The following is a 27,230-nucleotide window of genomic DNA, read 5'->3' as shown; positions in this document are numbered from 1 at the left end:
GATTCTTCAGAAGATTTTTAACACTAAAATTGCAAATGTCTTAACTATCTAACAATTTATTTAAAAATAGCAATCTTATTTTCAGATCTGATAATCAGTGCTTCATTCACTCCCTGATTAAGAAAGGACTCACCTTCCATGAGGCCATATTTAAATTCATTTCTTTTCCAGTAATGCAGTACATCTCAGCAAAAGACTGTTACAGAGGAGTGAATTTAAAAAAAAAACAAACACGCTTTACACAGTACCCTTGTTTTACATACTTGAACTCCCCAAAAGCTCTTTGGTGTCCCATCATTATATAAGTTGCGCTTGTAGAAATAACAGCATTTGGCACCACCCAGGGCAAATAGGTACTAGGTAAACGTGTCTCAGAGAAAGTATCTTTCAGTAATAGCTAATTTCTCCAAAATTATTGAAATGATAGCTGCAAATAACTTCCCTGTAGCTCAAATGGTAAAGAATCTGCCTGCAATGCAAGAGATCAGGGTTCCATTTCTGGGTTGGGAAGATCCCCTGGAGAAGGGAATGGCAATCCACTCCAGTATTCTTGCCTGGAGAAAAGTCTGGTGGGCTATATAGTCCATGGGGTTGCAAAGAGTCGGACACAACTGAACAAGTCACACACACACACACACACACACACACACACACACACACAGTGATTAGAAACAAATGGTACAATATAAAAGAAAGCCAACTTCTCTTGTTTTTCACAGATCTATAGCAAAACATAATTTTAGAAACTAAAGTTCAAAAAGAATCCCCTTGAAGGGAATAAAATATATATGCAACAGAGAAATCATCAGGTGACAGGCCAGTATAATAAATTACACTTTTAACAGATTGAGTGAAATGACACAAAATCAGTTGAATGAAGGTTGAAATCTGATTTCACATTTATGAAATAAATTCAGTCTCCAGTAGACAATTCAGTCTACCGATATAATCCTCAGCTTATCTATAAATCAGAGTATGTAGGACTTATCTATGCATGTGACCAAAAGGAGGGGGGGAAAAAAAAGCACAAAGAAGACTGTAAGGAGCTCAACTGAAGTCACATTATACTAGTATCAGCATTTTGAGAAATAAATTGTGATCCTTCAATTTAGATTCATTATATTTCTTTAAACTGCTGTGTTTGTGTTCCCTTTCCATTTTAAAATTAACTCATCTTTTAAAATTCACTTTGTCCACACTCAGGTGCTATGAGTGAAATGCCTTGATACACTTTGCTAAGAAACTCAAAGCATATTTAGCTAGGATCAAACGAAACTCAAGACCTCTGCCTGCTCAGTTGTTCCCTCCTAAGAGAATGTGTTTGTGATTTTGAACTCAAGAAGGATTTCTGACCTTTAGCAGTCTACAAGTATTTTTGGGTACCCGCCTTTTCTGGATTATCCAACTGTTTAATATATTCTCACAGAGTCTGTTGGCCTTTTAAAGTTGAAAAGACCTATTAGAAAAGAAGTCTGTGATTCACCATAATTTTACAGGAACAAACAAAAGGTCAAAAGCCCCAAGCCCAGAGATGACAAGATAGCTAACTGGCAAATCAATACTAGTCTCTGTGTTGATCATGGCGAAAGATTTATGAGCAAAGGGCAAGTCAGTTAGAGCGTTCAGGGAAACCTTGTGCTTGGGCAAAACTGCCCTCTCTGATCTTTTATCTCACCTGAAAATCCACGTGTCTTGCATCATGGTGCTCAATATACACATCACAAAATACAAGTTTAAAGTCAAGCTCTAACACTGAAAATATTTTAAATGCAAATTTTCCCATATATTTTCATTTAAACCAAGAAAGCATGCCTTCAATAAATAACAGAAGTTGAAGATGGTCTCATGGCTTAATAATTAAAGAATCCAGCTCCCACTGGGGTATAAGAAGCACCTTGAAATTCCTCTATATCAGTCTGTGGAAAATGGAAGGTATAGGGTTAAGTGCATCACCAAAAGATGTGTGTATTAGCTTAATGGGTCATTGCTATTTTAAAAGATGGCTCTATATTTTAAGTAATTTTGTTAAAAGAACACTATATGAAATGTGTTATACTTGTAGAAGTTGAAGAAACAAAATTGGTCAAAATTTTACTTGTTTAGAATGCTGACACTCTCCCTAAGGACTTATTTCAAAATAGTTTCTTGGTAGATATGTATTCCTTCACTTTCAAATACGGGAGCCACGGGTGTGAATTAATTATGAGTTATGATGAGCTGTAAGTATAAAATTCACAGACTTTGAAGATTTAGTATAAAAAAGGATGTTAAGCTCATTGCTGCTGCTGCTGCCGCCAAGTTGCTTCAGCTGTGTCTGACTCTGCGACGCTATGGACAGCAACCCACCAGTCTCCTCTGTCCACAGGATTCTCCAGGCAAGAATAGTAGAGTGGGTTGCCATTTACTTCTCCGGTTGAGCTCATTAATCACTTTTATATTGATTAAACCTTAACATGCTATTACTACTTTGGATATTGAGGTGAAATATATTTGAAATGAAATAGATATTTAAATGAAATGTCTTATTAGGACTAATTTCATTTTTTCTTTGCCATGTGGCTACTATAAAATTTAAAATTTCACTGGAGCTCACATTCGTACCCTACAATGTATTTTTATTTTCTGCTGAAATCTGATTGCATAGGTTACTGTGTGTGTGCACGTATGCTCAGTCATGTCCGACTCTTTGCAACCCCATTCTTCCAGGCAAGAATGCTAGAACAGATTGTCACTTCCTACTCTAGGGGATCTTCTGAACCCAGACAGTGAACCCATGTCCCTTGAGTCTCCTTCACTGGCAGGCAGATTCTTTACCACTGTACCACCTGGGAAGCCCTTCTATTTTTCTTTATGTATGTTTCAGTGTGAATAAAATATATGCAGACATGTATGTATATACATACACATATATACATGTATAGATTTCCCAAAGAAAAGAAAAATGTTTATTGGAAAGGGATTGACTAAATGATAAAAAAAAAAAACACGTTCATAAAGTGAGTAGAACTTTTTCTTAAGCTACTCTGAAAACTATACCAACGAACGCAGTCTTGGAATGGCAGAGGTTCAAGAATAGTTCACTGGAACTAAGCATAATGCCCAGCATGTCTGGGGAGACTCCAGAGGAGAAAGTGATAGCATGTCTACATGCTTTAATCCCCTGGTAGCACAGGCAATCTCTCTGGAGGACTGCAATAAGCTGCCTTTCCAGATAAGGTGATACTGGTGCTTATGAAGAAAAGCTTTAAAATCCGTGCAGTAAATCACTTTAAAAAAAAAAAAAAATGTGTTCAGAATTCTTAAGGCAAGTAAATTATTTTTCCTGGACTACAGTAGTGTGCTCCACTTTGCTGACTCGTAAAGGTGGCCCTGGGAGGCTCTGAAATATTGGAAGTCTGCTTATTTTTATATAACATCAACTGGACATCTGAATTAGCTCCAAAGATTTCTCTTCCTCTGCCAGTGCCCCAGGATGAGGCTTCTTCTTGCCACTAAACACTAGGGAAATGCTAAGAAAGATATAAATGTAAAATCTAATTAGTAATCTCTTTTGTAATTACAAACATTTCAGAGTCCTTCTTTAGTTAACTCGCCACGAAGTCAGAACAAGGGAGGTTTGAAGTGACAATTGCCTCTGTGAAAGCAAGACAAATATAAAAACCCAGTTTTCTTCTGGTCCAGACTTGGAGGTCAATGTCAAATTTCACTAAAATGACCCTTCATCTTTTAAATCATCAGTCACATTTTATTGCATTGATGGCAGATTTAACAAATTATTATTTAAAGACATGCGGATTTGATCCTCCCCACTCCCCCAGTAAATCAAACTCCAGTCTAAAATGTTTCCCTGTGAACACTAGGCACCTCCCCAGTTAAAACAATTAATACTATTCTCACTTGTGATGATGGCATCTTTTCACACAATCTCTAAGCTAGGGGGAAAAAATCTTCAGGCCTATAGAAAATGTTACTTTACACATAGAATTTTGGAAAACACAACCTTCGATTCATAGATTCCACAACTATGAGATCATTTTAAGGATTCCAACCTTTGCCGTTTCTTTTTTCTTTCTTTCTTTAATTGGTCTATTTAGACAAGCCTACACTATGTTCATAGTGTAGTTAAATACCATGCATTGACTCCTGACATTATGCTGTTATTACCTTAAAATGGAAACATTCATTTAAAGTATATAAGTGGTGTACTTTTAAAGAACCTTTCTGTGGTTTTCCAAAAGCATTCCAAAGAGGTTACTTTCATTGCTTTGAAATTGCTTTGAGTTATGGGAAGGCCAGAGCCTCAGACCAGCAGCTGAGACAGCAAGGGAGATGAAAGTTTTCAGCCCGAGATCCAAGGGGGAAACACAGCTGCTAGAGCTGGCCTGCTCAGGTCTCAACACTCAGTACAGTGATCGAGAAGGCGATAATGCTGTGTCTCGGCTTGAAAAGTGCATTAATAAAAACAACCCTTAAATAGAACAGGGAAATCGATTAATCAAATCTAGGCTCCAGGCTGAAGAGTGAAGTGATTTTTAAAAAAAGGCAAGTGAAAGGGAAATCCTCTTAGAATCTGGGAGATAACCACTGAAGAGACATTATCTTGACTAAAAGACATCCGACAGAGGATGGAATGTAACTCCTGAAAAAACCAAATTTACCTGGGACAGGTATGTCCAAAAGAGTTTCAAATTACTATAATGGAAAAATAGAAATCTGGCAAATGTGTAGCTTCCATAATAGGCGCCAGAAATGTCTCAGGCCACAGTTTGTTTCTTTTTCATCGCCGTACTGGTGAACACATGTGCAAAGCTGGCAGAGTTCAGAGATTAGCTGTGCTGACACGTGGAGTACCTGAAGTCTTACCTCAAAACAGTGGTCTAAGGAGGGCCAACGTGCTTCCGTAAGTCTGGTAGGGAAATTGGCAAAATATCTGGACAGGGCACTTTTCCATCAGAAAAGTGTAACACTCCTTCTCTCATATACCTTCCTCCTGAGGACTTCAAAGTTCTAAACAGCCATTATCTTATTAACCTTAACAATCCAGTCAGGCAGGTAAGAGAGTGGTTATTATTACACCTATTATTACACCTATTTTAAAGATAAGAGCCCTGGCTTGGTAAGAGCATGTAACTTCTCCAAGGCCACACACTAAGTTAAAGAAATAAAACCAGACCAGCTCATTTCAGTCTAGAAATTTTTCACTGTGCATTAAGTGATTTCTGCTTTCAGGTAAAAGAAAAGTTAGAATAATTAAAAGCATTACATACACACACACACACACACACACACACACACACACACATATATATGAGCCTGGTGGGCTATAATCCATAAAATTGCATAGAGTTGGACTCAACTTAGTGACTAAACAACAACAAATATATATATATATATATATATATAATCATTTTGTTTGTGTAACAACAGTGTGTTTGGAAAAGAGTAACCTGCTAAAAGATTATGAGAATTATCAGACAATTAAGTAGCCTGATAAAAAAATTTTCCATTTATTTCTGTCATTTTATCTCCATAAAAACAATCTGTACATTCTGAATTCTGAACAACCTTGCTATATTTCTGCAAATGAAGTGTAGCATCATGGATGATCCAGGAAATATTCTATAATTTTATGTTTTCTCAGCAACCACAGAAATTGTCTTAGTTAAACCTAACCTAATAACTGTTTTAAAGGAAAAGGGGAAGTTTTTGGTTTATTTTACTTCTTCATCCCATCTAAAACAGTAGATGTATTTACAGAGCTATATCACAACTGTGGTAGGAAATATTTGCATTTAATCTATCATTCATTCAACTACAAGGATCCTGAAGACAAAGCAGTGAACAAAGAAGATGGAGACCTCACCCTCATGGCGACAAATGCTAAATGGGAAACTAAAGCAGCATGAAGGAGTGAGAGTGCGCAGGATGAGAGGTGAGGGGGAAGGGTGCAGGGCGCCCTGTTAAACCAGAAATCAGAGAAATCCTATTTTCATGACCTTTGCGCACCACCGATTTAAAAAGGTAAGGAAGCAAATAAGTGGACGTCTGGAGATAGAACTGTCCAGGCAGAAGGTATCCAGCTCGTCTGGAAAGAAGCGAGCCCGAGTGGGGAAAACAAGGTCAGAGGGGCTGGGAGGAGGGGTGAGAACAGAGATCACATCAGGCTCATGGTTCTGTGCAGACTTGACTTTGACCCGAAGTGAGACTGAAATTCTTCAGGGGTTCAGAGCACAATATGAAGTGACTTGCATTCTCTAGGGTGAAACAGATCACCAGCCCAGGTTGGGTGCATGAGACACGTGCTCGGGCCTGGTGCACTGGGAAGACCCAGAGGGATCGGGTGGAGAGGGAGGTGGGAGGGGGGACCGGGATGGGGAATACATGTAAATCCATGGCTAATTCATTTCAATGTATGACAAAAACTACTGTAATGATGTAAAGTAATTAGCCTCCAACTAATAAAAATAAATGGAAAAAAAAATTAGAATAAAAAAAATTAAAAAATAAAAAATAAAAGGAGAGAGGGATGTGAGGATTATGCAGGAATGGAAGTGGGAGCCCCCCTGGGTAGTGAATGTAGTAAATCAGGTACAGAAAATGGTGGCTCGGTTTGCCACAAGAGTGGGGATGAAAAGGCAGCAAGGAGCCCAGATACATGTTGAAGGTGCAGATGACAGGATCTGCTGATAAACTGGATGATGCATATAAAGGAAGATAAGTCAAGGATGGATTAATGGCATTTAACTTGAGCAACAAGACGTTCGAGTTTGTGTTTACTGAGCTGGGAAGCCTGGGAGTGGAGCAGTCTTCAATATTCTGTTTTGGACACAGTGAGCTTGAGGTGTCTTCTAGATATTGTAGAGATGCTGAGCTGGCAGTTCGATGGAGATCAGCGGAGCAATGCTTTACAAAGACAGAGGTTCTTAACCAACCCCCTTCAGTTACTCATAAGGAAGCATTAGCAGTGTTCTCATAAACATGTTTATTAGAAGCTTTGGCAGGAATCTGGGTCTCCCGAATCCCAGTTTATCTCTTCACTTTATCACGTTATAACAATATGTCTCACTTTCACCACTACAATGCAGTTGTGGAGGTTAAAAATTATACTCCATGCAAATACTCAGCACAGTTCCTGGCATACAGAGAGCATTCAACAATTGTTGGTTGTTGTTTTTTATTTTTTTTACTGGATGTTTATCTATAAAATATGACTAATAATTCTCACAGATAAAGTTTGAATTTATCTGGGAAGGGCAACGGAAAGCACTTAAAAATATGCAGGTCAGTTCTACAAAATGTACATTAGTATTACAAAGCATTATTGATTGAGCCTTACCAAGTAAGACATGAAAAATACAAAAAATGAGTTAATAAAAATATTAAAAAATAAAACAACAAAAAGCATAACTTTTTTAAAAAGTTAGACTTTGCTGTTTAAAAAAGTCAAAATCTCAACAGCAAAGTCTACTTTTTTAAAAAGTTATGTTTTTTGTTGTTTCAATATTTATATTAACTCATTTTTTTGTATTTTTCATGTTTTACTTATTAAGGTTCAATCAATAATGCTTTGTAATATCAATATACATTTTGTAGAATTGATCTTCATATTTTTAAGTGCTTTTAGTTGCCCTTCCCAGATAAATTCACACCTTATCTATGAGAATTGTTAGTCACATTTTATTTTGATTAATTCACTTCATTTAACCCAAAATAGGGCTTCCCTGATACCTCCGTTGGTAAAGAACCCACCTGCAATACAGGAGATCCTGGTTCAATTCTTGGGTTGGGAAGATCCCCTTGAGAAGGGAAAGGCTGCCCACTCCAGTATTCTGGCCTAGAGAATTGGATGGGCTGTACAGTCCAAGGGGTTGCAAAGAGCAGATGCAACTGAGCAACTTTCACTTCACTTCACTTCACCCCAAAATAATTTATAGACTGCAAACAAGCATATTGATTTCCCTATTTAAAAAATACTGAAAATTTAGTGATTTTTTTCCAATATAATATATAGTATAAACATTATAGGGAAACACTTATAGGGTGCTCATGCTAGTTATTAATAAGGTTATAAATAATGACTTCTACATATATTGTAAATGTAAGCAATGCATTAAATCAATGTGTAGCTTCCCAGAAATTTAAACCATGTTTTAATTTAGAATCAGTTCCTAGGAAATGAAACATAACTTCTAGTATGCAGTCATTTTTAATGGTTTCTATCAATCCCTAAAGCCATCTGAAGATCTCATTTAGTAGTATAGAATACTTATAATTAAGCAAAGCAATTTAATATGTTAAGCCGAAATGCAAAGATGATTTGTGAGGAGTATTTTAAACCTCTGAAATATATTTGACTCCAATTAAGTGAAAATCTTTATCATTATAACAGATTTTTCTTTTCTCTATGATAATATCAATTCTACTTCCTATAGTATGTTATAACAATTCATATTAAATAATAAGTGACAAAATTCTCTAAAAGAAACTACCAATTCAAACAATATTAAGAAATTACCCACAAAATTAGGAAAAATTGTGGTCAGCTGCTGCTGCTAAGTCACTTCAGTCATGTCCGACTATGTGACCCCACAGACAGCAGCCCACCAGGCTCCTCTGTCCCTGGGATTCTCCAGGCAAGAATACTGGAGTGGGTTGCCATTTCCTTCTCCAAAGCATGCGTAGATGCTAAGTCGCTTCAGTCGTGTGACACTGTGCAACCCTATGGACAGCAGCCTACCAGCAGTAAGATTTAATTCCTTCTTATAATTTTTCATTAAAAACAATGCTTGCCCACTTTTCAATTCTTTGTTATCACTATTTGACGCCCTGTTATTTTGGCAATGAGAAGAAAGGCGTCTATAAGTTAGACAAACAAGGTAGGTAGAGATCAATTTATATAAGATGTTGCCTAACAGGCTAAGGGGTTTGGATTTTACCATGAGGCCAATAAAACTGATAATATAAGATTACTATAATGGTTAATCTTATGGGTCAACTTGGCTAAGCAATGGTACCTAACTGTGTGGCCAAAGAACCATCTGGATGTTGCTGTAAAGGTATTCTTAAGATATAATCAACGTTTACATCAGTGGACATTAAGTAAGGCAGAACACCTTTTATAATGTGGGTGGCCCTCAACCAGTCAGTTGGAGGCCTTAAGAGAAAAGGTTGAGGCCCCTTTCGCCTACTGCCCCTGCAACACATGAAGGAATTCTGCCTCCAGACTCAAGACTGCAACATCAACCCTTCCCTGGGTATCCCATCCTACAGATTTTTCAGACTTTCCGGCTCCTCAGTCATGTTAGCCTATTCCTTAAAACATGTCTTTCTTTCTAACAACTTCCTGTTGTTATATGTCTATATGTTATATATAGATTTCCCTTTATTTCTGTTTCTCTGGAGAAGCTTAACAAAATCACTTCAGAGTTAAGTATACTTTTATTAAAAAGTATATATGCCAAAATATGAAGAGTGGCTTTCTCTGGGTGACAGGACTATGGATGAATTGCCTTTTCTTCTTTATACATTTATGTAGTCAGTGATTCTTCTTGGAAGAGCATATATATTAACTTTATTTTTATAATCAGAATCAATGAACTCTTGAATCAAAACTTTACATCTTCCAAATAAATCTTTTATGGCAATTGTTAAAATTTTTCTAAAATCGTACACATGCTGGAAATTGTATACAATTTTAATATAGAGGCTTGTCTAATAAAAACTGCAATGAAGATTATAGGTTCTTTTCATGTTTTCCAACTAACTTCTATGGATTTTCAAAATATTAAACATATTAAAAGGCCTTTGTCAAATGGATAAGAAATTTCCCAGGGGCACCAAAATTTGCTTACACTTTGATAGACTGGTATAACAAAAAGAAGGTTGTAACTCGAAAGGATGGGAACTAATCAACAAATTAACAGACAAAGGTTTATTGGGCATTAATCATCCGACCGTTGTTCACTGAAACAGGTGCCAATATACAAAAATATGATTTTTCTGGCCCTGAAGAACACAAAGTACCTGTGATAAAGCTATTATCATTAAGTTCAGAAGCCTAATACCACTAAACATTTGAGTCATACTCTGACCACTTATTCTCATGGCATGAACACCCAGCAGCATCTCAAAGAGAGTATGTCTTTGTATTATGGCCACAGAGGAAAAAGTTGGTGTTCAGAGAACCTAAGTGTCCAAGTTAGCATTCTGGTTTATGTATTAAGTCTCCAGGAGCTTGATTAATTTGAGCCTACTCTGAGAAACAGATCTACTTTTTTTTTTAATTGAAGAATACTCGATTTACAATGTTCTATTAATTTCAGGTATACAGCAAAGTGGTTCAGTTATATATATAATTTATTTGTCAACTCATTTGCATATATATACAGGCTTCCCTGGTGGTTCAGATGGTAAAACATCTGCCTGAAATGCAGGAGACCCAGGTTCGATTCCTGGGTCAGGAAGACTCCCTGAAAAAGGGAATGGCTACCCACTCCAGTATTCTTGCCTGGAGAATTCCATGGACAGAGGAGTCTGAACCTGGAGGGCTATAGAAAACGGGGCTGCAAAGAGTTGGACATGACTGAGCGACTAACATTATCACACTTTCATATATATATATGTATAAATATACATGAAATATACATATATAGATATATAAATTCTTCCAGATTCTTTTCCCTTATAAGGTAGTATAAAATATTGAGTATACTTCTCTGTGATATACAGTAGGTCCTTGTTGCTTATCTATTGCATATATGTGTGTGTATGTTTAGTTGCTTAGTTGGGTCCGACTCTTTGCGACCCCATGGACTGTAGCCCAACAATTTCCTCTGTCCATGGAATTTTCCAGGCAAGAATACTGGAGTGGATTGCAGTTTCCCTCTTCAGGGGATCTTCCTGACCCAGGGATTGAAACTGCATCTCTTCCGTCTCCTGCATTTGCAGGCAGATTCCCCTTCCATTTCATATACAGTAGCGTGTATGTGTTAATCCCAAACTCCTAATTTATCCCAAGCCCCCACTTTCCACTTTGGTAAACATAAGTTTGTTTCTGTTTCTGTGAAAGAGATCTACTACTCGAGTACTAAAAAAATGCGTTTCTGAACCAGCAAATTCTGGCAGATTTGTGCAAAATCTGGGTAATTGTACACTGAGCAAGGTGAAAATATTTGCCTATGCCACCCTGTGAGAACTACCTGGCTTGATAATTTGCCTTAAACAATTACACACCTTTGCACTGCCAGACAACGTGGGTTTTCTCACTAATATTTTCACCATAATTATTCAAATTATATGGTTCTCAAAAGTTAAAGTGGCTCAGATAACCTCATTAAACATATTATATATTATTACGCATCTTTAAATTTCTCTGCTCAGACTTCATGCAGTGTTATTACAACTATAGTAAGCATCACTTTAAGCTTAACTTTTAAAACTAGGTTACAGACAAGAGTACAATAAAGAACAGTCTCCTTAAAAATCATTAAATAACAGTTTTTCTTAATTTAAATATACATCCTAATAGGAAAGAAGAATTACTGCAAAAAGAACTTGAATTATCACAGACTGCTCACTCTCTTAACATAAAATGATGAAAACATTACCAGAATCTTTTTTTTTTTCTTTTTAAACTCTAAGGGAAATGAAACTATGAAACTTCATCCAGATCAAAAATTACTTTTACATGTTGTTTTTATTATTCTAAGAGGAAAAAACATTTAAAAGTTAAAGTATAGTTAGTTCCAAGGGAACATTCAGAAAAGATATACTTCCCGAACTTCCTACGTTTTTAAGCTTCATGGTAACAAATTACACTCTAAAAGAAAGATCTATTTTTTTAAGTAATCTACATAATGGCTGTAATTCCTTTATAGTTTTAAACATTAGAAATGGGTTTTGAACAAGAAATCTAGATTGCTGTTGCCAGGACTTGCTGTAAAATTTTTATAGGAAACACAAAAACTCTAGCTAACTTGAGAATTATATTTAATCTAGTAAGTATCATACCCTAGTCTAAAAAAAAAGTATTAAAAAATTCAGGGGAAAAGGCCAAGAACAAGCACATAAACAAAGTGAATAAACATGTCAACAGAAGAATATAGAAGCTATCTCAAGCTGAATAACTTTCCTATGCTTATTACAAGGATGTCATCTTGGAAGATGAAATACAGTATCATAAATTTAAAGGTCACTGGATTTTTCAAGGTAACCCAAACACTGTAAGGACATACAATTAATCCTCCCAACAGTTAGTGTATAACCAATAATTGCAAGAGCCCAAGCTATGTTTCATAAACTCTGTCTCTTCCTATGTGCTCTGAGCTATAGTCTAACTTAATAAAAAAACACTAAATCATCCAATCCCCTTTAATATAGATTATGTTTAGACATACCGAAAAAAAATGCATTTTCATTTAAAAGTTATATTTCATACAATTAAATGAATTATCTACATTTGATCAAAATATATTTTACATTCTGAATAGTCAGTGCAATCTATAAAAGATACCAGGTATTTGAAAATATCACCATTGTTTCCTCTAACCCTAAAGGGCCGGTCCTAAATTCAACCTTTAACCCTTTAAAAAATCCCATTCCAAATGATGTTTTTCTCCTTTTCAAACAATGTTTACAGCATTAACTAAAGGCTAATGATATTTTTCAAAGTGACTTTTTAAAACAATTTTATTCATAGCTATATCTATTGAAAATACTTCCAATCAGAGCTCAGGTGATATATATTACTTACAACATTTATTCACAAAATATTCATCCTCCTGAAAGTTGTTTTTCAAGGGTTCAAATAGGTACTATAATCATTAGATAATATACTTACAGAAACAAGTAAATATGATAAGTACTGTGAATGTGTACAGGCAAGCTTCATTTTTCAACTACTGAACACAGGTGCATACGATACAAGGAAATGTGTTTTTGCAAATGTAGCAGATGAATCAACAGACTTGAAAAACTTGAAATTTTGAAAATTTAACTTTTGTATGCTTTAGGCAATTAGCCATAAAGGGTTAACTTAAGAGTTAAGCATCAACAGAGTCCTTATTCTGAGCCTCATGTTTAGGTGTGTCCTGTTCTTACAACAGCTTCCCTCATAGCTCAGTCAGTAAAGAATCTACCTGCAATGAAGGAGACATGGGTTCGATTCTTGGGTCAGGGAGATCCCCTGGAGAAGGAAATGCAACACACTCCAGTATTCTTGCCTGGAAATTCCATGGTCAGAGGAGCCTGGCAGGCTACAGTCCATGGACTCAACAAGAGTCGGACACGACAGCGACCAAACCATCATTCTTACAATAGGCCCACAGAAATGAGCTCTAGATATACCTATTTTTAGATATGAGAAAACCAACTTGAAGAGGTAAGCCAGTGATTCTTCCAGTGTGGTCTCTGGACCACCAGCAGCATCAGCATCGTATGGGAACATTTCAGAAATTCAGACTCTCAGACCCAACTCCAGAACCGCTGAATCAGAAACTTCGGGGTTATGGCCAGCAATCTGGTTTTATCAAGTCCTTCAGGTAATGCTAACACACTAACATTTAGAACAACCGAAGGGTTGAAGTGTTTTGCCTGATGGTACACATCCAGGCTTTAGTGAAGCAGGAGGGGCTTCTCTCTTTCATTACTTTTATTAATAAATCTCAAGTTTTAAGTCAGTACCTTCTACAAGGCCTTTCAGCTGTCAGCAACCCTTGTTTCAAATTCTTATTTAAACCTGGATGACTCTTGATAAAGCGAGTATAATAAACGTAATGGAATCTTTGATGTTACAGAACCTTACAAGGCCCCAAGGTCAGCATTCTGAAAAATGTACAACTGTCATGTAAAACACAGGAAACATTCCTAATATATTGTCAAGATTTGAAATGGGAAATATTTGATGCCTCCAGCTCCCAGCTGTCAATATGGCTAAACTGTCTCTCCATCCCATCTTTCTCAGCCTACAAACAGGCCTTCTTCATTAAACAGGGGCGGTGAGCAGCATTTTAGTACCTGTGCTTTGATAAGAGAGGGTTATTTAAAGTTGGGCTATTTAAAGCAGAACTGGGACTGTTCATTCTCTCAGAGCAGGGGTCCCAACTCCCTGGGTGTATGGCCTGTTAGGAAACCAGGCCTCACCACAGAAGGCAAGTGACAGGCTAGTGATTAAAGCTTCATCTGTATTTACAGCCACTTCACATGACTCATACCTGAGCTCCACCTCCTGACAGATCAGGAGGGGCATAATAAATGGAATGCACTTGAATCATCCCAAAACCATCCTCCCTGCCTCCCCACTCCCACCAGTCCGTGGAAATAGTGTCTTCCATGAAACTGGTCCCTGCTGCCAAAATGTTTGGAGACCAGAGTCTTAGAGAACCCACCGGAGGGAATCAGAAAAAAACAGGCCCCACCTCTCAAAATAGCTCCTTCATTCACCTCTTCGGTCATTCCAGACCCTGGCTTCACCAGAACCAAAAGCAGACTTTGAGGTACTATGCCACCACCGAGGTTGATTCCACAAACCAACCCTGATGATGGAAACAATTAGTCCTACCAGGGAGGGTCTCAGCATCTGAGATCCTTATAAAATGGGAACTTGGAACCAGCTTGGGAAAGTGTCCAGAGCACTTTATTTAAAGGAATACCTGTGTGTAAAGTGAAAGTGTTAGTCCCTTAGTCATGTCAGACTCTTTGTGTCCCCCTAGGCCACCAGGCTCCTCTATCCATGGAATCCTACCAGCAAGAATACTGGAGTGGGTTGCCATGCCCTCTTCCAGGGGAACTTCCCAACCCAGGGATCAAACCAAGGTCTCCTGCATTGCAGGTGGATTCTTTACCATCTCAGCCACCAGGAAAGCCCAAAAGAATACATGTTTATGGCCAATCTCAGAAGTCACATTTTCTACAGCTTAAGTAAGGGCAGGAGGAAAGGGGGATGACAGGGGATGAGATGGTTGGATGGCATCACCGACTCAATGGACATGGGTTTGGGTGGACTCTGGGAGTTGGTGATGGACAGGGAGGCCTGGTGTGCTGCAGTTCATGGGGTCGCAAAGAGTCGGACACGACTGAGCAACTGAACTGAACTGAACTGAAGTAAGTACAAAAACAGTGCCAAAGACTGGACATTACTACTTCAGGACATATCTGGGAACTGCAAATAAATATCCCAAAATTTTCCTTTTTCCTCAACATGTATTTCATTCATTCAACAACTATTTGTCCCATGCAGGATTCTAGGTAAACTGTACAGAGGCAGGGAGACCAGTGACAGACTCTTGAAGTAGAGCAGGAGAAAGGAACTCATGCCAAGGTGTTCCTGGTAGAGATGGAGAAAATTATTATAGATGGAGTTGGGTGTGTTTGCAAGTAGTCTTCCTAAATGTAAGGACAAAGAGTTTGAATTGTAGGTTTCAGAGGAAGTACAATTTTGGAGGTGATCAGACCTAGGACAGGAACATAGCAACAAGGAGGAAAAAATTACTGTAGATAAGGTGGTCAGGGAATGGAAAGACCAAGGTGTTGAGTGGATCATCTGATGCTTAAATCCCCAAGATAGTGACAGAGGTTGAAATTAAAGGAAAATCAACAAATAAGTGTTAAAGTTATAATAAAGTTTTTACTGTATGAATAATTATCAGTCCTCCCTATCTGTGGGTTTCCAATTCATAGATTCAGCCAGTCATGGATCAAAAACATCCAGGAAAAAAATTCCTGAAAAATTCCAAGAGAAAAGTTTGAATTCACTACATACTGGAAACTATTTATATAGCATTTGCATCATATTTACAACTACTTATATAGCACTGACATGGTATTACATGTTATAAGTAATCTAGAGATGATTCAAAGTATATGGAAAGATGTATGTATGTTATATTCAAATACTATACCATTTTATATGAGGGGCTTAAGCATCTGCATGTTTTGGTTATGGGGGTTTTCCTAGAACCAATCCCCCTGAAAGTGAGAAACAACTGTATATTTCAGCAGCGAGGAAGGGTATTAGGAGGTAGAGTCTGTTTAAATGAGCACCAAAGAAACCAAGGTTTATGGAAAAGGAAGGAAGAGAAATAATACGTATTTCTCTTGAGATATTCTGAGTGGAAAATAATGTAAAGAAACACTGCTTTTAGAACATAATGATGTTTCTAGTTATTCTGGTCTAATTGTGGTTAAAGACTTTTTTCCTTGATTCATAAGAAACCATGATGGATTTCCCCCATGTATCTTTACCAGGAAACTAAGGGAGATGAACAAAACAAAATAATAATAGTAATAAAAGCACAGAAATGAGTAAGCTGAAAGAAGAAAGGCTCCTTAACAAAAGTAACTGGTTTAACCACAGACTGAATTGTCTGGAACCAGGACCAAGCAGTCAGACTTGATTCATTTTCCTTGTCCAGATCCCATTGAGGCTAACCCGCCAAATGGAGTGACTTCAACTCAGTTCAAACAATGGTAAGTGTTTAGCCCCTGCCAGGACCTTCCAGGTACAAGCCCTCAAGGTGTTCTCTCTGAGCATCTTCTGCTACTTGAAGCTTCCCTTGCTCTGGCAAATGGTACCTCTTCCTAGAAGAGGCACGTTCCCATCTTTTGCTAAATTCCTCCTCCTCTAACTATAAACTTTTTAAATTTTAGCTTTGTGATATAACAGGCAAATAAAATGGTAAAATATTTAAGTGTACACTGTAGTGATTTGATATACATACATATATATATATGTATTGTGAAAAGGCTTCCCTGGAGGCTCAGCAGTAAAGAATCTGCCTGAAATGCAGGAGCTGCAGGAGATGCGGGTTTGATCCCTGGGGGTCAAGAAAATACCCGAAAGTGGGGCATGGCAACCCGCTCCAGTATTCTTGCCTGGAGAATCTCCATGGACAGAGGTGGGCTACAGTCCATGGAGTCGCAGAGTCAGGCGCAACTCAACTGAATGAGTATGAGCACTTTGTAAAAGGATTCACCCGCTGGTTAACACATCATCACATGATGTATTAATCCTTTATTTTTTTTTTTTTGACATGTTTGGCTTTATTAAAATTAAAAACTACTGCTATGTGAAAGACTCTGTTAAGAGAATGAAATGACAAGTCACAGACTGCCAGAATACATTTAAGTTCTACTCTCTTAGCAAATATCAATTCAACAGTTAAACAGTACAGAGTTATCACTTAGAGTCACCTTACGTTACATTACATTCTCAGACTTTTCATTGTGGGAAAAGGAAAGGTTGGTTAAAGGGTACAAACTTCCCTCTTCAATTTTGAACCTCCCCTTGCAGGAAGTTTTCCCCAGTATTTCAGATGGCTTCATCTTAACTTCCATTACCAATTAAATTCTTGCTATTTTCCCCTCATATGTGGATAATCCTCAGTATCACCAAGAACACTGCAGATTTCTTCTTTTTTTCACCAAATGACCTTACTCATTCTTTTACCTCAACTATCATACTGATGTTGATGGATTTCCTATAGATACCTTTGGCCCAAAGCCCTCCCAATTTCCTTCTCAAATTGCATGATGATAGTAAATGTACAAATCCAAACTCCCTATCTTCTCACTCAGAAACCTTATTCTCCACATCTCCTTTATCTTGGAACAATAACATTACCTTCCTCAGTCTCCAAGACTAGAAAATCTACATTTACCATCAACCCCTCATTCAACCAGTCAAACACCTTGAAAGAATTGCTGGATATAATTGCATAATTTCTACCATTTCTACTGGGATTTTCCTCCCTTCTCCTTCCCCTTCTACACAGCCTTCCAATGGGTGTTCTCGCCAATATATCCTCCACTTTGTCACCAGACTTTCATTTTCTAAAACATGACTTTTAGTCTATTCCTGCAGCCAAAATGCTTCAATGACTCCTATTATAGAATAAAGTTCTTACTTCTTAGCAAGGTTACAAAATCCCATTTTTATTTCATACCTCTATGAATCCCAGACTGCTGCCACATCCTGAATATAGCATATGTCTTTGCTTTTAAGCCTTGGAGTCCTTAAGACAAAAAATACCTTCCCCTTATTCATCCTTCAGGATATACTTCAAAAGCTACCTCTTCAAAGAAGCTTTCCTTGATCTTTTTCCTCCCCATTAGAAAGACTGCAATTTCCTTTGGGTCCTGAACACTTCTTTTTAACAGCTCTTGGGAGCCCCGTACATCCTAATAGGAGGATATAGATTTTATTTCCCAACTAGACTATAAGTCTCTCAGACCTTCAGATATTGGAGATAAACTATTGAACAAGTGAAAGGGAGAACAGGGGAAATTTTTTCTGCAACTTTTACATTTTATATTTGGGGTTAAAATAATAGATCCCAAAGATATGCTGTGCTTAGTCACTGAGTCATGTCTGCCTGTTTGCAAACCCATGGACTATAGCCCGCCTGGCTCCTCTGTCCATGGGGATTCTCCAGGCAAGAATATTGAAGTGGGTTGCCTCCTGCAGGGGATCTTCCCAACCCAGGGATCAAACCTAGGTCTTCTGCATTGCAGGCAGATTCTTTATCAGCTGAGATACCAGGGAAGCCCCGATCCCAAAGATATCCATGCCTTAATCCTTAGAATATGTGAATGTGTTAACCTGAATGGCAAAGGGACTTTGGAAATGTAATGAATTCTTTGGTGGTGGTGGTGGTTTAGTTGCTAAGCTGGGTCCGGCTCTTTGCGAACCCATGGACTATAGCCTGCCAGGCTTCTTTGTACATAGGATTCTCCAGGCAAGAATACTGGAATGGGTTGCCATTTCCTTCTCCAGGGGCTCTATCCAACCTAGGAATTAAATCCAGGTCTCCTGCATTGCACATAGTCGCCTGCATTGCAGGCAGATTCTTTACTAACTCAGCCACCAGGGAAGCCCGAATGAAGGGTATGTATACCATAATGTAAAGACAGTATACCGGATTATGCATGTGGACCCAATCTAATCACAGGAGCCTTGAAAGCAGAAAACTTTCTCTGATCAATATCCAAGAGATACAGCAGAGATCAGAGAAGCTGTAAGCATAAGGGACTTGACCAGCCCTTGTTGAATGGGGCCAACAGTAAAGTAAGGGGAAGAAGAAGGGTGACCTATATGGCTCTAGGAGCAAAGACAGCCTCTGACTGACAGGCAGCATAGAAACACAAAATCAAGGACTTCATTTCCACAGCCAGAGTCACAAGGAACTGAGTTTAGCTAACAACTTGAATAAGCCTAGAAGTGAGAATTTCTTTAGAACCTTTCGTAGGGATCATCTATATGATTAGTCTCTGTATACATGGAAAATGACTCAATTTAAATAAGCAAAAATATCTTTAAATGTCTTGTAAATACGGTCCCTTCTTTTCTATCTGAACATACTTGAAAGTTACGATATAAACCTCTCAGCAATCACCAGAGGATTTGCTGAGTAAGAGGATACGCTGGGCTTTCCTGGTGGCTCAGAGGTAAAGAACCTGCCTGCCAATGCAGGAGACGCGGGTTCGATCCCTGGATCAGGAAAATCCACTGGGGTAGGAAATGGCAACTCACTCCAGTATTCTTGCCTAGAAAATCAAATGGACAGAGGAGCCTGGTGGGCCACAGTTCACAGGCTCGCAAAGAGTCAGACATGACTGAGCACGCACACAGAGGATGTGTGTATCAGAATTTACAGGTGTACTAGCCTCTTGGCGAATCTAATACACGCTTTCCCAAATTCCCTTCTGAACCCCTGGTCCAGCTAGTTAAGAAACACTGGTTTGGAAACGTTAAGGACCTATCCTGCTCTCTGAAGATATTGCTGCTATTGCTATTCAGTCACCCAGCCATGTCCCAACTCTTTGCCACCCCATGGATGGCAGCATGCCAGGCCTCCCTCTCCCTCTCCATTTCCCGGAGGTTGCTCAAGCTCATGTTCACTGCATCAGTGATGTCATCCAGCCATCTCCTTCTCTGACGCCCTCTTCTCCTTCTAGCTTCATTGAGTTATCCAAGCCCCTTCATCATGACAAGGCAGTGATCCATGAAGGGGCTAAAGACAGCAGCTTTAAAAAATGTAAACTAATTTTAATCTTCTGGAAACTGATCATAATCTGACCCTAAAAGATCCAATTTTCAAAATAACTAACCTTGCCTCTATCAGTTAATATCAATAAAAAGTATTGAAAGTAATCAAAGTACTGAATGTTTATTCTGAACCAGGAAAGTTTCTACATGGGCATATCTCGATTCTTTCAAAGAATCTCTAGGATGGTCTCTATAATTATTACTCAGATGAGGAAACCGAGGGGGGAAAGTGCACTAACTTGTCCCATATTTCACACTCAGTAAATGATTAGGTGTTAGTCACTCAGTCATGTCCAACTCCTTGCGACTCCACAGACTGTACCCCATTGGGCTCCTCTGTCCTTGGGATTCTCCAGGCAAGAATACTGGAGTGGGTAGCCATTCTCTTCTCCAGGGGATCTTCCCGACCCATGGGTCCAATTCGAGTCTCCGGCATTGCAGACACTGCAGGCAGATTCTTTTCTGTCTGAGGCACCAGAGAAGCCCCAGTAAATGGTACAGGCCTTAATTTAGAGAACTAATATTTTCAATGTCTGATCCGTTTGGAACTGAACCAGTATCTAACCTCCACTAAAACGCTCTCATACTTTATAAAGACCATACTTGCAATTTTACTACAAACCTTTAGATTTTTAAGACTAAGTGAAGGAAGGAGCAGTCAGTCAGGAAATATGCAAACTGTATGTGAGGGGAGAGTATGAATACAGAACCCGAGCCAGCGGTAAATCAGCAGGGGAGGCCCTGCAGAGGGACTGCCAACTTCAGTCTGGTGTCATTCACCGGTGGGCAACTTTAGAAGTGAAGGACATGCAAAGATCTGGGGGAGTAGTTTCCCAACCCCTGAGCCAACAGTTCCTCCCAGTTACTGCAGGACTAAGGCCAAAAATGACACTTGTTTTATAGTTTCTTCATTTCAGAAGATTCTTTGAATCTGAAATTTCATATGCTTGGTTTCAATCCACCATGTTCTTTCAGTTAAATTCCAGCTGGTTTCAGTTAGTAGCCTAGGGAAATATGCCAAAATATACCCAAATGCAGTTACCGTTGCACTGCATGCTATTTCTAGTCCAACGACTGGGAGCTGAAAAGGATGAGGGATGGGAGGGTCTTTCCACCGTCAAGATCATTTTGCCAAATGCTAGACAGACGGATGTCTCATCTGGGATAATATGGAAGAATCCATGGCACAATGATCCTGCTGAGGATAACGTAACTTTTTATGTTCTGTAATTAAAATTTATTGTATGACAACCTGTTGTCTCCACAGTGCTAAGAGATCACTGCCAACAGAACAGTGTAAGGTATGCCACATAGTTTGCCCCCAGCATTCTATGCTACCTATATAGTTCACAAATTGCCATCTTATTAGCAACATAATTAGATTTACTCCTTCCTCATCAGTAGAAATATGTTAATTTGTTACCTTTCAAACTACACTGATCCATCTTATTTATCCCTCTCTTCCTAAAACAAAACAAACAGCAAGCTTCATGGCTTATAAAGGAATGTCATTTACCTTTTCCTGAACCTTTTACTTTGCCTGAGATAATCAGTTACTAGCTATTAGCTAAGAAAAATAATCCTGGTCTCCACAATATATATTAAAGTGAAAACAAATTAATTGCCTAGTGTAAGCAATGTAATTTGAGGTAATTCAGATATAAATCAATAAAGCATATCCCCTGGGAGGCCTATGCATGAAGAACCCATACTTTATAATTTCAATAAATTTTTAAACAAGATTATATACATGGAAATAAATTTTTCAGGGATAAAGTAGGGTAATACAAAATATATTACTTTTTGCATAGTAATGCATAACATTTGAAAGTTATTAATCCCCTAACTACTAAATTAATTACACTGAAGCAAAATTAACCTCATTTCAAAATTAGTTTAAGTAAATAGATGCATTTTAAATTGCATATAACCATTTTAGGATCTAACGAAATTAGCAAAAGGATCTTATACTTCTCATCTTAACCTTTCTTTAAAACATACATAGAAAATCTCCTATGTTTTGTAGATTTTTAAGACATTTCCTTTCCAATTTAACCCTTTCTTTAAATAAGAAAAAAAAATGAAAAAAATTCAAGAAGGGACAAAAAAGAGGCATTTTAAAAAACTTCACTATCACATGGTGCTTAACTATAAGATTTATATGATGATAAATGGTAGGAGAAAAAGGGCTGGATTTTGTTTTCTATTTCATCTCATAAATTTTCGTATCTGGGCACTACCTGTTAGAAATGGATGACATTGTCTTTACTAAAACAAAAACCTGGTGAATTTTTTGCAGTACCATTCATTTATTTTAGAATGTAACATATTACCTGAGTGATACTACTACGCCACTGTTTTGCCCACCTGTTTAGATCAGGGTGTGTATCTGCACATTATATTTATTAATTTGAGCAAGATTATTCAAGTACAGTTGCCTTTGTGCAGTACTTAAAGGAAAAATAAGTAATTTGAACAAAATGTACCAACTATATAAAATATAACAAACAATCAAAATCGCCATAAATGTCATAGCAACACTTCTTTGTGAAAATCCTATTTTGATTTTTATCATGATTGGCAAATATACCTAAAATAACAAAATGACAAAAAATTTTCCTGCCACCATATTCTTTATTCATTTGTGTTTACATAAACCTGATGTTCCACTCTCAAACAATGAAATACAGAAATTTAACTGCTTAATTAACTGTTTTTTTACAATACATATGAATGTTGTCTTGAATAATACAGAGTTATGGTTTCATCTGCATTTCTGAGACAAATATTTGAACACCTTTAATGTCTATCTTATGCTTATAACTCTTCACTAGTACCTAGAACAATGCTTGATACAGAGCTGACATTCTAAAAACATGGACTGAATTTATCCATGTGTTCCAAGGTTATGTAACTGTTGTTTTTGAAACAACGGAAGGAACAATTGTAAATTTTGGTTGAATTTTATAACGGTTTTCAAGACAGTGGTCAAGACAGATCGTGCTATTACAATCTCCATGGCTAAAAGCAAGTAATACCAGTTATTACCCAGAATACTCCTGATTTTCCAAAAAGACCTTGATTTTTCTCAATGCTTCCAGATAGAATTGTATTTGCTACCTCTTAAAAACACTCTCATACCCCTGAATAGAGGCATCGGTGAAAAATTCTACTTCTATCTGATATTACTTCTGATTAAGGGTCTCTATATCTGGCAACTCCCACATCACATGCCAGCTTCACCAGTTATATACAGGTCATGTGTTTTATGTGCTTATTAGTCATCTAGGTCAATATTTCAAATTTGACAGAAAACCTCAAATGTTTCCCCATTCCCTCCAGTAGAGTGATTTCCTAAATTCCACAACTCATACCAGACATGTGTATAAAGAAAGCTGCCACCAAAAGATTATCATTCAATATGCTTCATAAATAAAATTACCTTTGGCTTAATTGTACCACAAATTTATAGACATCCCACCAGATGACAAGATGAGTTAAATGTATCCACGCAAACATATAATTTTAGGTTTGCGTTTCCTAGGTTCAATATAATATACATTTATTGTATTCATTGTATTCACATTATTGTAATTCTGAAGGTCATAGAATTAAAATTCTGCAATAGATTATCTGAAGAGTAAGGTTTTTAGGAAATGGTCCTAAAGGTGAAGGGAAGAAACACGATATTAATTCTAATTTTTAAAAGAAAATTTAGCAAGATACACCAAATTCCATTTACTTGTGGTTCGATGGGCAAAATGTGTTAACTCAGCAGAATAAGACTCCGTGGTTGACCAGCCAACATTTCAATATAAAATATATTTAGCTTTACATTCAAATGTTGAACATGATTCTCAAGTAGCAGTTATAGATCTTTTAATATTATATCTGTATATATCATAAATATAATATATATTATATTTCAACTAAAGTTCAACAAGCTAACTTCAACTAAGTTAAACTTTAACAAAAGAACTTCTTAGAAATTCTTCTATTCACCAAACAGGTACAGAATATTACACATTTTGAAAAATAAACACATTTCACCTCTATTTTCCTTGCATTGTTTTTATATGAACTTTACTTGTATGCTTATTAAAACTATCATTCTTCTTGTAATTAAATAAGGAAAAAAGAAAAGAAATGGAATAAAGGACAGAAAAGTATTGCAAAAATGTTGTTAATGAATACAAACATGTGCCAACCAAAAGCGCTAGAAAAAAATTGGAAAAAAATCATCTGTTTATTAATTACAATGTTTGCATGTGTGAAAAAGTAAAAACGTATAGAAGGCAACATTTTCTATGGGTGTTCCTTGAGTCCCCTGTGCCCAAAGAGAAATGTTTTACCTGAAATAAGTCAAGAAAGATGGGGACTGCTAAATCCGATCATAAAAAAATGTTTTGTCAGCTTACTAAATTTATATATTGTAGATCTCTGCTCTACAACCCCACCAGCATACCATTTCCATATATATATATCTTAAAGAAGCTGATATTATACAGACATAGAACCAGAAGTATATTTTGTAATAATGCACTGCTGAGGCACAAACTTACATAGTGACCCAGGTGAACAAAAACACATTTCGAAATCTAGGAACTCTTCATATTGTTTCTAAATATTCACCCACATAACTTCTGTTTTGCACGGGTGAATACAAACATATCTTAAATGATTTTAAAATTGTAATGTGCAATGCCAGTTCATATAGGACTTTGTCTAAATCGAATTTATCTCTTGGGACTAGTGGGATGATGGAAAAGAAAAAAGAAATACAGTCCATAAGGCCATACCATGAAAGATCTCTACTGGTATCAAACTGTGATACTACACATTGCATCAATTTACACTGGAGAGTTTCAGACTGTAATAGATCCTTTGGTGCTTCAGTTACCACCAACCAAGAATGTGATTAGAAAAAGAAGACAAAATTGCCCACCAGGTTTGCAGTTCTTTTTGCAAATTTGTTCTATCCTTAATTTTGACAAATTGGGACATTATTCCCATTGAAGTTTCTGTTTATCCTGGAGAAGAATTCAGTACCTCATTAAGAAAATTCCTTTTGCTCTTAACTTGAATATTGCAAGGGAGTGTTTCTTTACCACAAAACCAAGCAATCAGTCCCATTCCTGTGCATTCTTTTCTTTCCTTCAGATTACTGTTCCATGAAGCTACCTTGTCAGGAAACTGGAAAACTGCCATCTTCATTTATATTACCTTAGATGTATTTGTAGGCTTATGATTATATCTCTTTTCATTCCCACAGGATAGGCACAAATGCTAGCTGTCTGAGGATACAGGAAATTGAAATTTTGTCACCTGCAGAGGACTAAAAGTGCTTGATTTTTTTTTCCCCTTCAATGTTAAGAAAGGATCTCTTGTGCATGAAAGAAAATTACCTTCGCTTCAGTAAGACACATCTGGAAATATTCTTAACTATAGTCTTGCAGAATGACTAAGAAAGCTGATACCAATGTTTTTGTGATTTATTACAAGAATGCAGCAGAGTCTTTCAGGGATGTTTTCTTTTACTCAGCTATTTGCTTGGGAATCACGATGCAACTGATAGCCAGAAACTGAAATTTTTCTTCACTGAAGTACATTTTTTTTTCCAGATATCTATACACTACATCAAAATGGAATTGAAACCAAATAGGCCAGTGGGCTCTTCAGACCTCCAGAAATGCCTTCTAGCTAGTTTTAAAAGCCAGATCGGCTACAAATTTTCTTTAAGTGGCCCACAATAGAACTCTTATCTTGTTATGCATCAAATCTTCAACAGAATATTTTCTGCCATCCTCTAACATCTCATGCTGTGCAGGCAGAAAATGAGACTACGGCAGAGTAACCCAATTTGCCTTAGAATTGAGACTAATAGCAGAACCTCTCTGTCTATTCTTGTCTTAAAGGCTTGTTAGACTCCCAATGGGGAGGAAAGTTTCCCTGCTGATAGAGTTGTAGCATATCAAAAATGAATCATGAGTACAAAGAAAGATTATTGTGTTCAATGAGACATTTCTTACTCCCCGGCTCAGGCGACAGCATTTCTGGCTAATTACCCAATTACTACTGATATAAGGTATGAGCAGAGAATTAAGGACAGGAGGAAAGGGAACGCATGGAGCCACAAAGACTTGCTAAGACAATATTTTTATTTCAGAAATATACCATTAGAATTAGAACACAGAAGGAAATCATTATAATACCTATTGCAACATACTCCGTAATGAGATTATTTCCAAATTTCATAGAGGATGTGACTACAAAACTTGGGATGTTTTAGAGACCAAAAAATGTCAAGGTCTGAGTTAGAACTGAAAAAACAAGAACCCAAAAGTTGGCAATATTATCCAATGAAAGACTTAAATAGAAATTGGACTGAATTTAATGAGTAGTTTAAAATTACATTGTCTTTTTTATTTAATCATATTTTTCTTAGATACACAGAACAATTACCACCCTCCCCAACAAAATGGTCTACTATTAGAAATCTTACACTTTAATCCACAATATAAGCATGATCCAAAGGTAGCAACAAAACTATAATTGATTCTGATTGTTAAAATCCTCGTACTAAAATTTCAGGATAAAGTAAACACAGGAAAATTGAACCTTATATAACACTGAAACAGGAAGGGAATTATGCGCTCAAGCACAAGATAAAAAGAGGAAAAAAACACACTTGGTACATCACAGCTGTCTTCTATTACATATAATTATCCATTCTCAGCCTGAGCTAGGGAACAAAAGCTTAGAAAGAACAATGAGTATGTAGATGTCAAAAGGTAATACTTCTCTTCAACTATGTAGCCTTTTATTTACTTATTATTTTAAAGAAGTGTAGGTAAAACAAGAATAACCTGTTTCTGTATTATAAATTTTGCTTTATTTTTCATGCTTCTTGAAAATAATGTTTAAAATACTGATCAAGAATGAGTTCTTGCTATCAAACAGTAAGTGTTAAATTATTTATTTCTAGATTAAACAAATAAAAATTTAATTAAAATAAACATGTTATTAATTTGATATTTTAAAGCAAATCAACTGCAAATGAATATCATAGATTTCACTTAAGAAACCTTTCTGTTTGAACAAATGAATAAATGAAACTGAAATATACCCAATTCAAATGACAGAATCTTTTTTACAAAGTTAAAATCTCAATATTTTTAGAGTTAAGGAT

General features: G+C 37.0%; 1 protein-coding gene and 1 non-coding gene across 10 annotated transcripts in view; one reads left to right on the top strand and one right to left on the bottom strand.

Annotated features, from left to right (window-relative positions):
* The window catches only part of ROBO1 (roundabout guidance receptor 1), a 1,227,175-nt gene that overhangs the window by 238,328 nt on the left and 961,617 nt on the right, over positions 1-27,230 (bottom strand). The window lies entirely within an intron of this gene.
* On the top strand, positions 10,392-10,464 carry TRNAF-GAA (transfer RNA phenylalanine (anticodon GAA)). The gene has a single exon. It is a non-coding gene; the product is annotated as a tRNA-Phe (tRNA).

The sequence above is a fragment of the Odocoileus virginianus genome, chromosome 25, assembly GCF_023699985.2.
Source record: "Odocoileus virginianus isolate 20LAN1187 ecotype Illinois chromosome 25, Ovbor_1.2, whole genome shotgun sequence".
Lineage (NCBI taxonomy): Eukaryota > Metazoa > Chordata > Mammalia > Artiodactyla > Cervidae > Odocoileus > Odocoileus virginianus.
The sequence above is the reverse complement of the archived record's forward strand: the minus strand, read 5'-3'. Positions and strand labels throughout refer to the sequence as shown.